Genomic DNA, 14,599 nt, shown 5'->3' with positions numbered 1-14,599 from the left:
CTTGAGTCTTGTGTTGATGAAGATGGGCCGTGCCGGGCCCCCTTTGAGCCATGCCACAGGCCGCAGGCAGGCAAGTCTGGGGACCCCTGTTCCCAGAATGCTAACATGCTTCGTGCTGGCTGACGACACTACCGAGGAGCGACTATGCCCGTGCACAAGCGGAAGCACTATGCTCTGCCCTAGTGATAAACAACTGAGGGAGGCCCCACGGTCATACCAACCTCAGGGAGCCCAGAGCTCAGCGCCCAGCCTCGCCACAACACCTCCCCTTAGGAGAGCCGCACGAGGGGGCTGGGCACGGGGGCTGCGCTCGGGTCACGCCCAGCGCACGCCACCCAACCAGGTCCCCCGGACCTGGGCATTGCGCGCCCCTCCCGAGGCCTCGGCGAGGGCAGGTATGGAAATTGTTTACACGTCAAGGGGGACTCCTGAGCATCGCGACTCAGGATCCTAACTGGTCACGTAGCCCCTCACTCCTTGGTCCGTCCTGGTCTCCGGTCGGCCCAACGGAGGTTGAGGTATGCGCGTGGCTGGGCTCTGCCAATGTAGAACATCGATCTATCCTCACGAACTCTCCCTCTATGCCGTTTGCGCGTCAAGGGGGACTCCTGAGCATCATGACTCAGGAGCCTAACTGGTCACATAGCCCCTCACTCCTTGGTCCGTCCTGGTCTCCGGTCAGCCCAACGGCGGTTGAGGTATGCGCAGGGCCGGGCTCTACCGACGCAGAACGCAAAGAAAATAGGAAGGAAATCGTAAAATGTCAAAGCAAATATTACAAGCATATTGTTCTTAAAATACCAAATGAAAAGTCTAAACGCCTCCACGAGGCCTGATATATGTTGCAGGAACGAAACGGGAAGAATAGCCGCAGGTCACCCCTAGATATTGCCATCGCCTGCGGAAGGTGCTCCCCCGTGGGCGACAATGTTCTCACCTTTAGCTGCAGGATCCGCGGCATCGCCAGACAGAGGATCAGAGACAAAGCCGCGGAACTTCCCTAGCAAATCCTCCATTTGACCTTCAACAGCTGCGGCGGCGGCTTCGCAGTGATCTTCAGCCACAGGCTCCAGCAGCTTGTCAAGGCGGGCGTTGGGGTCGCGGAGGTACAGATGGCTGAGGACGCGAGTCAATGCGGCTGAAGACAGGACGCGAGCTTCTGCCTCCTCCATGGGACCGAGGCCATCAACGACCTCCTCAAGCGCTTTCACCACGAGAGGAAGCAGCTGGGCGGGGCCGTCCTCGTCGGTGTCCAGCGACTTCTCTAGGCCGTGCTCGTAGAGTGTCTTCAGCGCCTTGCGAGACCTCTTCTCGAGATCAGAGAAGACCACGCGGTCCTCGGCCAGGACTCGCGCCTTGGCGTCAAGATTGGCCTCCCTCGTCCCCATCTTCCGCTCCAACTCTTCCAACCGGGCACGCTTGGCAGCCTGCTTCTTCCCCAGCTCCGCCAACTCAGCATCATGGTTCTTGACGGCTTCCTCCCGGGCCTTCATCCCCTCCTCCTTCGCTTGGCGGTAGTGTACCTCTTCGGCGTGCTTGTCGCGCAGGCTCTGCAACTCACCCTCCAGCACTTGGCAGCGGTCACGGGCGGCCTTAGCGTCTTTCAGCGCCGCCTCACGATCGGCTGCAGCACTGGCGGCTCCTCACTTCTCCTCGAAAGCCACAGCAGCCTAGCCCAGCGCTGTGTGAACCGCCAGGTCAGAGTGAAGCCAGCCAGAGGCCAGCTCTAGACGCCTGGCCACCAGGTGCGGGTCCGCGCTCAGGAGATCCTCCTGCAGCCAGGTCATCTCCGAAAGGGCACGCTCCAAGACAGCAGTAGGAGCAGAGGAACCAAGGAGTGGAGGTGTTGCGAAGGGAGGAAGTGACACCGTCTCCAGAGCTCGGGAGACCGCGGGTTCCGGAGCAGCTGGGATCTCGTCAACCGCGCCAAGCGTCGGCGCCTCCGGAGCCAGCAGGGCCATGGGGGCTGACTCCATGCGGCGATGTTCTTCCTGACCCTGCGAGGATGACCGGGCTGGGGAGATACGGGCGTTGCTGCCTCCTTTCTCTGCGGAGGGCGGCACGGCTGCCGTACCCTCCTTCCTCTTCTTCGCCGAAGATGCCGGCCTAATCAATCAAGGGCGAGCGTCAGGAAATAGCAAGTACTGGCAGGGATAAAGCAAAAGCTCGAAAAACCTACCGATCCACCGTGAAGTACTCCACCTTTCACTTGTGAAGCTTGAGGCCTGACAGCATCGGGACCTGAGGGGCAGGCGTTCTGGCTCCGGCGGCACCAGGTGGTGCGGAGGCGGAACCGGATCCAGCCCCAGGAGGTGCCGGGGTGGAGGCGGCACCACGGACCACCAGCGACGACCTACCCTTTGTTGGGATAAGGGGTTGCTCCCTCTCCCCTTGGTAGGCGTCGGCTTCAGCATCATCAGGAAGGGCGCGGAGAATCTCAGCCTTGCTCAGAGAGGAGGTCTCCCCCACCTCTTCTGGGGTCTTCTCCGAGTCTACCTCCTCCTCCTCTCCGCGGGACTCGCCAGAAGACACATCCACCGGTTTCTGCGCCATAGGAGCTCCCGAAAACACCGGCAGTACCAGCCCGCGCGCATCAAAGGTCGGCCTGGAGGCGACGAATTCCTCCCGGTCCCTGCGTTGGAACAGGGGAATGAAGGCGCTAGGCGGGTACTCCTGGTTGTCTCCGACTATGAGACGCAAGACGGTGTCCAGTTCGTCATCAGGCAGGTCCCCTGGCCTCAGGCGGGCCTTGTTTTCCCCTCCAAGCTCCCAGAAGGGGCGCGCGCGTGGAGTGGGGCAACCCGCAGCGTCAAGAACTCCCTCAGGAGCATCGCTCCCGTTATCTTGGCCGCCCTCGCATTACCCGGCTTTAGGTCAGTCATCATCTGTCCCCACACTGACGATGCCCGTTCGTCGACAAGCTCCGCCCTGGGCCACTCCTTGCCCTGCCGGGGCGCCTCCGTCGGCAACATCAGGCGCGGATGGGCGAGCTTGGCATCCATCAGGACCCATTTGGACCTAATATCGTCGGCCCTCTTCCTGGTGCTCGAGATCGAGTTGGCCTTGCAGGACGCAACGAAGTTGGCGCATCCGGAGATGTGACCCTCGCTGACGCAGAGGAAGAAGAAATGGCGCAGGAGCACCACGGACGGCATCACGCCCAGGTACGCCTCACAGTAGTAGGCGAAGATGGACAGGAGGAGGACAGAGTTGGGATGGAGGTGCAACGCCTGTAGCTCGTAGTGGTCAAGGACTTCATAAAAGAAATCAGAGAAGGGAGGAACCAACCCAACAGCGACGCTGCTCGAGAAGAAGGGGAAGAAGGTGCTCCCCTCAGGCTCTGGCTAGTCGGACGCAAGCCGGAGCTCCGTCTTCCCCCACTCGTTACTCTCCCCCACTGTCAGCAGGCGCACGGAGGCAAGGCTCTTCTCCGTGACGGTGGGCGCCTCGAGAGCAGGCTCGTACCAAGCCGATGCCGAGGAAGTCTTGACCTTGCGCGGCGCCATGAGCGGCAGATGCAGAGCAAGGCAGGGGCAGATCTGGGGGCAGTGGCGGCGAAGAGCAAGAAAGGGGATCTGGAGCGAGGTAAGGAAGAAGCAATGAAGGCAAACGCTGCCTGCGCCAGCCTTTTGTCAATTCAAGCAGTTGCCGAGGCAACGTGGGGAAGCGGAGACGCCCACGTCCAATCATCCACCATGCGTCAATCGAGGATGCAGGCTTTTGGGGCCCGCGGTGCTCCGAACTTGGCCGTTGGCTTCTCCGCAAAGCCAAGCCCGAGCGCACCTTGGGCCCCGGGGCTACTGTAGGCGTCCTGGGAACGGGGGTCCCCAGACTTGCCTGCCTACGGCCTGCGGCGTGGCTGAGCCAGCAGGCCGTACAACCCATCTTCACCAACAAAGCATCCAAGACCCTCGCGAGGGTCCAAGCCTCGCGAGGCGGACGACGCAAGACCTCATCAAGAGTAGCCTAGCCAGGCAGGATCACGAGGAGCAGAGATATCAAGGCGGGGCAAACCTCACGAGGCCCTCGTGACGTGAGCCATGACGCACGACACCAGGCGGGCGCCAGCGCGCGCAGCGTCCTTTTTCCTCTTTGGTGCTAAGGAGGCTAGCACAGGCAAAGAGTACCGAGGCATTAGGCAAAGGTTTCCATATTGGTGCAACGAGACCAAGACCAGGAGGACGGCAAGAAGGAGGTCATCATGGAGCCCAAGACGGCATCACCACCAGAGCCTTTGGCAGGCGAAGACCACTTTTGTCAGGATAGCTTGTACTAGCTGCCCCCCTTCAAATTAGCCCGCCATTGTTGGCTCCCTTCCCGCTCGATATTTGGGAAGAGGACCAGGGCCTATATAAGTAGGACCAACCACCACCTTAGGGGGAGAGAGAACTCATGAAACGGATCATTCAGACCACCCACCCACACACACACAAGCTCACCGAGCTCAAGAACACCTCAACCTCAGGAGGCTGTTCTTCCCTTGTACTGTTCATCCTCAGCCCTAGAGGCAATCCACCACCACCACACTGGAGTAGGGTATTACACCACAATGGTGGCCCGAACCAGTATAAATCTTGTGTCTTTCTGTGTTGCGAGTTCGTCGAGTTCGTCCGCGAGATCTTAGCGAGCTAGGGCGCGGATTGGTAGAAGGGAAAGACTTCGCGCGCACCCCAATGTTCGAACCTTAAGGGTTTGTCGGAACCCCACATCCGACAGAAGCCATCCACCGGCCCTGAAGGTTGGATCCGGACATGATTGAAGGTCCGAAGCGCTTTGCCTGAGCCTTGGGTGTTGGAACTCGGGGTGGGGGAAGGGAGGGATTGAGCGCGAGAAGAAATGGAGAGGCTTTGGTCCCTTTATAAAGAGGGCAAATATCAAGCGTCCTCCGCATGGCCGTTTGGAACTTGCCTAAAATCGAGGAGTCATACTAACGAGCACGATTGGGTTACCCACACCCGTATTGATGAGAATCCCGTGATAAGGGGACACGATCTCTGCTTCAACAAGATGTGCCAATAAAACCGCCTCGCAACACGTGCAATGGCTGGTTGAGAAAAACGGTTCGAATAATGACCGGGGCCATGGCGTGATGTCACGTTATGAAAAGTTGTCAGCAGATTAGATTTGTGGAAATATTATACTCTCTATGGTGGTATGTGGAATTTGTTTTGCAGATCCGGACCCTATCCTTGTGTTCAAAATCTTCTATGGAGTATTCGGAGGAGGAACCCTCCTTGCAATGTCGAAGACAATCTGCGCGCCGGACTCATCGTCATTGAAGCCTGGTTCAGGGGCTACTGAGGGAGTCCTGGATTAGGGGGTCCTCGGACAGCCGGACTATATCCCTTGGCCGGACTGTTGGACTATGAAGATACAAGATTGAAGAATTCGTGCCGTGTCCGGGTGGGACTCTCCTTTGTGTGGAAGGCAAGCTTGGCAATTCGGATATGTAGATCTCCTCCCTTGTAACCGACTTTGTGTAACCCTAGCCCCTTCGGTGTCTATATAAATTGGAGGGTTTTAGTCCATAGGACAACGACAATCATACCATAGGCTAGCTTCTAGGGTTTAGCCTCTCCGATCTCGTGGTAGACCAACTCTTGTAATACTCATATCATCAAGATCAATCAAGCAGGAAGTAGGGTATTACCTCCATCGAGGGGGCCCGAACCTGGGTAAACATTGTGTCCCACGCCTCCTGTTACCATCCGCCTTAGACGCACAGTTTAGGACCCCCTACCCGAGATCCGCCGGTTTTGACACCGACAATAGTCACTATTGTAAAGAGTTTCGTCTATCATGGGGTTTTCACGATTCATACCATAAAAATCAAAGATTTCCCTAGCTTCCTGAATTATGTAGTCAAACTCATTCATAAGAACGAGAGTGGCCAACTTTTTAGCTCTAGGATTCTTTATAACGGGGATCTCAAAAAACAATCTTTGCAAGGTAGTATGGGTATGAATAAATTTACTTTCAAGTTTCAGAACTAGTGCTGAAATAGCGTCCGCATAAGATCTAGTAGTTTTAAGTATAGGAGCATCATCAATACTAAGATTCCAACACAATTGAAAAATTCTTGGATACGTTCTTTTCCCATAATGTTCCCTTGCTCCAAGATAAAAGTTTTAGCATCCAGATTGCCTGTATGTCCAATCTTAGGAATCAGGCCATCATCTGTTGGTGCCATACCAGAATCACTCATGATTGCAAGCAAATGATAGATCTGACGAGAAAACGGTGAACGAAAAAGAGAGGCGTATAAAACGGCAATTTTTTGTGAAGTGGGGAGAGGAAAATGAGAGGCAAATGGCGAATAATGTAAATTGCAAGGAGATGAGATTTGTGATTAGGAACCTGGTTATGTTGAAGATCCTCCCTGGCAACGGCGCCAGAAATTCTGCTTGATGGCAGCTGGAACTACGTCGGTATTTCCCTGGAGAGGGAGGGATGATGTAGCACAGCGACGGTAGAGTATTTCCCTCAGTTATGAAACCAAGGTATCAAACTAGTAGGAGAACCAAGCAACACAACATAAATGGCACCTGCACACAAATAACAACACCTCGCAACCCGACATGTTAAAGGGGTTGTCAATCCCTTTCGGGTAACGGCACCAGAAATTGGTGCGTGACGATAAAAATATTGTAATAGATTGGATAAATAGATCGCAAATAAAATAAAGTGCAACAAAGTATTTTTGGTTTAATAGATCTGAAAATAAAAGCAAGGAAAAAGTAGATCACAAAGGCAAATATATGAGAAATAAGACCCGGGGCCGTAGGTTTCACTAGTGGCTTCTCTCAAGAAAAATAGCAAACGGTGGGTGAACAAATTGCTGTTGGGCAATTGATAGAACCTCAAATAGTTATAACGATATCCAGGCAATGATCATTACATAGGCATCACGTCCAAGATTAGTAGACCGACTCCTGCCTGCATCTACTACTATTACTCCACACATCGATCGCTATCCAGCATGTATCTAGTGTATTAAGTTCATGGAAAAACGGAGTAATGCAATAAGAACGATGACATGATGTAGACAATATCCGTTTATATATACGGCGGTAGATATAGATCTTGTCTTTTTATCCTTAGTAGCAACGATACATATGTGTCGGTTCCCTTTCTGTCACTGGAATCAAGCACCGTAAGATCGAACCCACTACCGGGCACCTCTCCCCATTGCAAGATAAATAGATCGAGTTGGCCAGACAAAACCCAAATATCGGGGAAGAAATACGAGGCTATAAGAGATCACGCATAAAAGAGATCAAAGAAACTCAAATACTTTCATGGATATAAAAACATAGATCTGATCATAAACTCGAAGTTCATCGATCCCAACAAACACACCGCAAAAGAGTTACATCATATGGATCTCCAAGAGACCATTGTATTGAGGATCAAGAGAGAGAGATGAAGCCATCTAGTTACTAACTACGGACCCGAAGGTGTACAAAGAATTACTCATGCATCATCGGAGAGGCACCAATGGAAGTGGTGAACCCCTCCATGATGGTGTTTAGATTGGATCTGGTGATTCTGGACTCTGCGGCGGCTGGATGAATATTTTGTCGACTCCCCTAGGGTTTTGGGAATATTTAGGTATTTATAGAGCAAAGAGGCGGTCCGTGGGGAACCCAAGGTGGGCACAACCCACCGGGGTGCGCCAGGGCCTCCTGGCGTGCCCTGGTGGGTTGTGCCCCCCTCGAGGCACTCCCTAGGTGCAACCAGGGCCCATCTGCTTCCTTTTGGCCCATAAAAAGTCATCGTAAAGTTTTGTGCCATTTGGACTCCGTTTGATATTGATTTCATGCGATGTAAAAAACATGGAAAAAACAGGAACTCGCACTGGGCACTATGTCAACAGGTTAGTACCAAAAAATGCTATAAAATGATTATAAAACATCCAAGATTGATAATAAAACAACATGGAACTATCAAAAATTATAGATACGTTGGAGACGTATCAGCGGTGCCTGCAAAGCTGGAAAGATGACTCGGGCCAAGCATCGCTCGAAGACAATCATGACGGCGACACGCCCCTTCGAGCTGCTTCACATGGACTTATTCGGCCCTACTCACTACTCTACCCTTACTACCACTGCTTGCCTCTATGGTTTCATCATTGTTGATGATTACTCAAGATATACTTGGGTGCACATAATTCTCCACAAGACTGAAGTGCAGGTTGTCCTCAGATGATTCGCGAATCGCGCCATGACCAACTATGGCATTAAGATCAAGCATATCATAAGTGACAATAGCACTGAATTCAAGAACACCGGCCTCAACACTTATCTTGATACATTGGGCATCACACATGAGTTCTCGGCTCCATACACACCTCAGCAGAATGGCATCGTGGAGCATAAGAACAGAACCCTCATTGAGATGGCACAGACGATGCTTGATGAGTACAAGACTCCAAGGAAGTTCTGGCCTGAAGCTATTGACACTGCATGCCACGTCATCAACTGTGTTTATCTTCAAAAGTTCCTAAAGGAGACATCATATGAGCTTCTGACTGGTAAGAAGCCAAACGTCAGCTATTTCAGAGTATTTGGTGCTAGGTGCTGGATCAAGAATCCACATCACACTTCCAAATTTGGACCGAAAGCACATGAAGGTTTTATGCTTGGCTACGGGAAGGATTCACATTCCTACAGAGTCTTCAACCTCTTTCACTACAAAGTGGTTGAAACTATGGATGTGCGGTTCGATGAGACTAATGGCTCGCAAAGGGAGCACCTGCCAAATGTGCCAGATGAAGCTACACCAAGTGAGTCTATCAAACTTATGGGTACTGGAGAAATCATACCTTCAGAGGCACATGCTGAAGAGGAAATCATCATTTCTGCACCTAATCGGCCTGAAGACACTGCTCAGCCTGAAGCCAGTGCTGAAGATGAAGACAATGATCAGCTAGGGCAAAATCTTCATCCAGTTCATCCTCGTATTGCAAATGAAGTACAGATTGAGAAGATAATTGATAGCATCAATGGACCTGGTCCACTCACTCGTTCAAGAGCAACACAACTAGCAAATTTCTATGGGAACTTTGCATTTGTCTCAATATCTGAACCGAAGAAAGTTGATGAAGCCTTCATGGAACCTGAATGGATTCAAGCTATGCAAGAAGAGCTTCAACAGTTCGAGCTGAACAATGTATGGGAGCTTGTAAAGCGTCCAGATCCTTTCAAGCACAACATCATATGTGTTGGGGAACATAGTAATTTCAAAAAATTTCCTACGCACACACAAGATCATGGTGATGCATAGCAACGAGAGGGGAGAGTGTCGTCCACGTACCCTCGTAGACCGTAAGCGGAAGCGTTATGACAACACGGTTGATGTAGTCGTACGTCTTCACGATCGACCGATCCTAGTGCCGAACGTACGACACCTCCGAGATCTGCACACGTTCAGCTTGGTGACGTCCCACGAACTCACGATCCAGTAGAGCTTCGAGGGAGAGTTCCGTCAGCACGACGGCGTGATGATGGTGTTGATGAAGCTACCGACGTAGGGTTTCGCCTAAGAACCGCTATGATATGATCGAGGTGGATTATGGTGGAGGGGGGCACCGCACACGGCTAAAAGATCAATGATCAACTTGTGTGTCCATGGGGTTCCCCTGCCCTCGTATATAAAGGAGCAAGGGGGGAGGCCGGCCGGCCATAGCAGGGCGTGCCAAGGGGAGGACTCCTCCTCCTAGTGGGAGTAGGACTCCCCTTTCCTAGTCCCACTAGGAGGGGGAAGGAAGGAGTGGGAGAGGGCAAAGGCAAGGGGGGCGCCGACCCCCTTCCTTGTCCTATTCGAACTCAAGGGGAGGGGGCGCGCAGCCTGCCCTGGCCGGCCCCTCTCTCTCTCCACTAGGGCCCATCAAGGCCCATTAGCCCCCCGGGGGTTCCGGTAACCCCTCCGGTACTCCGGTTTTCTCTGAGATCACCCGAAACCCTTCCAGTGTCCGAATATAGCCGTCCAATATATCAGTCTTTCTGTCTCGACCATTTAGAGACTCCTCGTCATGTCCGAGATCACATCCGGGACTCCGAACTACCTTAGGTACATCAAAACACATAAACTCATAATATCGATCGCCACCGAACATTAAGCGTGCGGACCCTACGGGTTCGAGAACTATGTATACATGACCGAGACTCATCTCCGATCAATAACCAATAGCGGAACTTGGATGCTCATATTGGTTCCTACATATTCTACGAAGATCTTTATCGGTCGAACCGCATAACAACATACGTTGTTCCCTTTGTCATCGGTATGTTACTTGCCCGAGATTCGATCGTCGGTATCTCAATACCTAGTTCAATCTCGTTACCGGCAAGTCTCTTCACTTGTTCCGTAATACATCATCCCACAACTAACTCATTAGTTGCATTGCTTGCAAGGCTTATAGTGATGTGCATTACCGAGAGGGCCCAGCGATACCTCTCCGACAATCGGAGTGACAAATCCTAATCTCGATCTATGCAAACTAAACAAGTACCATCAGAGACACCTGTAGAGCACCTTTATAATCACCCACTTACGTTGTGATGTTTGGTAGCACACAAAGTGTTCCTCTGGTATTTAGGAGTTGCATAATCTCATAGTCATAGGAACATGTATAAGTCATGAAGAAAGCAATAGCAATATACTAAGCGATCAAAAGCTAAGCTAACGGAATGTGTCAAGTCAATCACATCATTCTCTAATGATGTGATCCCGTTAATCAAATGACAACTCATGTCTATGGTTAGGAAACATAATCATCTTTGATTCAACGAGCTAGTCAAGTAGAGGCATACTAGTGACGCTTTGTTTGTCTATGTATTCACACATGTACTAAGTTTCCGGTTAATACAATTCTAGCATGAATAATAAACATTTATCATGATATAAGGAAATATAAATAACAACTTTATTATTGCCTCTAGGGCATATTTCCTTCAGTCTCCCACTTGCACTATAGTCAATAATGTAGATTACACAGTAATGATTCTAACACCCATGGAGTCTTGGTGCTGATCATGTTTTGCTCGTGAGAGAGGCTTAGTCAACGGGTCTGCAACATTCAGATGCGTATGTATCTTGCAAATCTCTATGTCTCCCTCCTTGACTTGAACGTGGATGGAATTGAAGCGTCTCTTGATGTGCTTGGTTCTCTTGTGAAATCTGGATTCCTTTGCCAAGGCAATTGCACCAGTATTGTCACAAAAGATTTTCATTGGACCCGATGCACTAGATATGACACCTAGATCGGATATGAACTCCTTCGTCCAGACTCCTTCATTTGCTGCTTCCGAAGCAACTATGTAATCCGCTTCGCATGTAGATCCCGCCACGATGCTTTTCTTAGAACTGCACCAACTGACAGCTCCACCGTTCAATATAAACACGTATCCGGTTTCTGACTTAGAGTCATCCGGATCAGTGTCAAAGCTTGCGTCGACGTAACCATTTATGACGAGCCCTTTGTCACCTCCATAAACGAGAAACATATCCTTAGTCCTTTTTAGGTATTTCAGGATGTTCTTGACCACTGTCCAGTGATCCACTCCTGGATTACTTTGGTACCTCCCTGCTAAACTAATAGCAAGGCACACATGAAGTCTGGTACACAGCATTGCATACATGATAGAGCCTATGGCTGAAGCATAGGGAACACCTTTCATTTTCCCTCTATCTTCTGCAGTGGTCAGGCATTGAGTCTGACTCAACTTCACACCTTGTAACACAGGCAAGAACCCTTTCTTTGCTTGATCCATTTTGAACTTCTTCAAAACTTTATCAAGGTATGTGCTTTGTGAAAGTCCAATTAAGCATCTTGATCTATCTCTATAGATCTTGATGCCCAATATATTAGTAGCTTCACCGAGGTCTTTCATTGAAAAACTCTTATTCAAATATCCTTTTATGCTATCCAGAAATTCTATATAATTTCCCATCAACAATATGTCATCCACATATAATATTAGAAATGCTATAGAGCTCCCACTCACTTTCTTGTAAATACATGCTTCTCCAAAAGTCTGTATAAAACCATATGCATTGATCACACTATCAAAACGTTTATTCCAACTCCGAGATGCTTGCACCAGTCCATAGATGGATCACTGGAGCTTACACACTTTGTTAGCATCCTTTGGATCGATAAAACCTTCAGGTTGCATCATATACAACTCCTCTTCCAGAAATCCATTCAGGAATGCAGTCTTTACATCAATTTGCCAAATTTCTTAACCATAAAATGCGGCAATTGCTAACATGATTCGGACGGACTTAAGCATCGCTACAGGTGAGAAAGTCTCATTGTATTCAACTCCTTGAACTTGTTGAAAAACTTTCGCAACAAGTCGAGCTTTGTAGACAGTAACATTACCGTCAGCGTCAGTCTTCTTCTTGAAGATCCATTTATTCTCGATGGCTTGCCGATCATCGGGCAAGTCAACCAAAGTCCACACTTTGTTCTCATACATGGATCCCATCTCAGATTTCATGGCCTCAAGCCATTTTGCGGAATCTGGGCTCATCATCCCTTCCTCATAGTTCGTAGGTTCGTCATGGTCAAGTAACATGACCTCCAGAACAGGATTACCGTACCACTCTGGTGCGGATCTTACTCTGGTTGACCTACGAGGTTCGGTAGTAACTTGATCTGAAGTTACATGATCATCATCATTAGCTTCCTCACTAATTGGTGTAGGAGTCACAGGAATAGATTTCTGTGATGAACTACTTTCCAATAAGGGAGCAGGTACAATTACCTCATCAAGTTCTACTTTCCTCCCACTCACTTCTTTCGAGAGAAACTCCTTCTCTAGAAAGGATCCATTCTTAGCAACGAATGTCTTGCCTTCGGATCCGTGATAGAAGGTGTACCAAATAGTCTCCTTTGGGTATCCTATGAAGACACATTTCTCCGATTTGGGTTCGAGCTTATCAGGTTGAAGCTTTTTCACATAAGCATTGCAGTCCCAAACTTACGAAACGACAACTTTGGTTTCTTGCCAAACCACAGTTCATAAGGCGCCGTCTCAACGGATTTAGATGGTGCCCTATTTAACGTGAATGCAGCCATCTCTAAAGCATAACCCCCAAACAATAGCGGTAAATCAGTAAGAGACATCATAGATCACACCAAATCTAGTAAAGTACGATTACGACATTCGGACACACCATTACGCTGTGGTGTTCCGGGTGGCGTGAGTTGCGACACTATTCCGCATTGTTTCATATAAAGACCAAACTCGTAACTCAAATATTCTCCTCCATGATCAGATCATAGAAACTTTATTTTCTTGTTACGATGATTTTCCACTTCACTCTGAAATTCTTTGAACTTTTCAAATGTTTCAGACTTGTGTTTTATCAAGTAGATATACCCATATCTCCTTAAATCATCTGTGAAGATGAGAAAATAACGATACCCGCCGCGAGCCTCTATATTCATCGGACCACATACATCAGTATGTATGATTTCCAACAAATCTATTGCTCGCTCCATTATTCCAGAGAACGACGTTTTAGTCATCTTGCCCATGAGGCATGGTTCACAAGTACCAAGTGATTCATAATCAAGTGATTCCAAAAGTCCATCAGAATGGAGTTTCTTCATGCGTTTGACACCAATATGACCTAAACGGCAGTGCCACAAATAAGTTGCACTATCATTATCAACTCTGCATCTTTTGGCTTCAATATTATGAATATGTGTATCACTACTATCGAGATTCATCAAAAATTGACCACTCGTCAAGGGTGCATGACCATAAAAGATATTACTCATATAAATAGAACAACCATTATTCTTAGATTTAAATGAATAACCATCTTGCATCAAACAAGATCCAGATATAATGTTCATGCTCAATGCTGGCACCAAATAACAATTATTCAGGTCTAAAACTAATCCCGAAGGTAGATGTAGAGGTAGTGTGCTGACCGCGATCACATCGACTTTGGAACCATTTCCCACGCGCATCGTCACCTCGTCCTTAGCCAACCTTCGCTTAATCCGTAGTCCCTGTTTTGAGTTGCAGATATTAGCAACAGAACCAGTATCAAATACCAAGGTGCTACTGCGAGAATTAGTAAGGTACACATCAATAACATGTATATCACATATACCTTTGTTCACCTTGCCATCCTTCTTATCCGCCAAATACTTGGGGCAGTTCCGCTTCCAGTGACCAGTCCCTTTGCAGTAGAAGCACTCAGTCTCAGGCTTAGGTCCAGACTTGGGCTTTTTCACTTGAGCAACAACTTGCTTGCCGTTCTTGTTGAAGTCCCCCTTCTTCCCTATACCCTTTTTCTTGAAACTGGTGGTCTTGTTGACCATCAACACTTGATGCTCCTTCTTGATTTCTACCTCCGCAGCCTTTAGCATCGCGAAGAGCTCGGGAATAGTCTTATCCATCCCTTGCATATTATAGTTCATCATGAAGCTCTTGTAGCTTGGTGGCAATGATTGAAGAATTCTGTCAATGACACTATCATCCGGAAGATTAACTCCCAGTTGAATCAAGTCATTATTATACCCAGACATTTTGAGTATATGTTCACTGACAGAACTATTCTCCTCCATCTT

The sequence above is a fragment of the Triticum dicoccoides genome, chromosome 5A (genome assembly GCF_002162155.2).
Source record: "Triticum dicoccoides isolate Atlit2015 ecotype Zavitan chromosome 5A, WEW_v2.0, whole genome shotgun sequence".
Lineage (NCBI taxonomy): Eukaryota > Viridiplantae > Streptophyta > Magnoliopsida > Poales > Poaceae > Triticum > Triticum dicoccoides.
Note: the sequence above shows the minus strand (reverse complement) of the source record.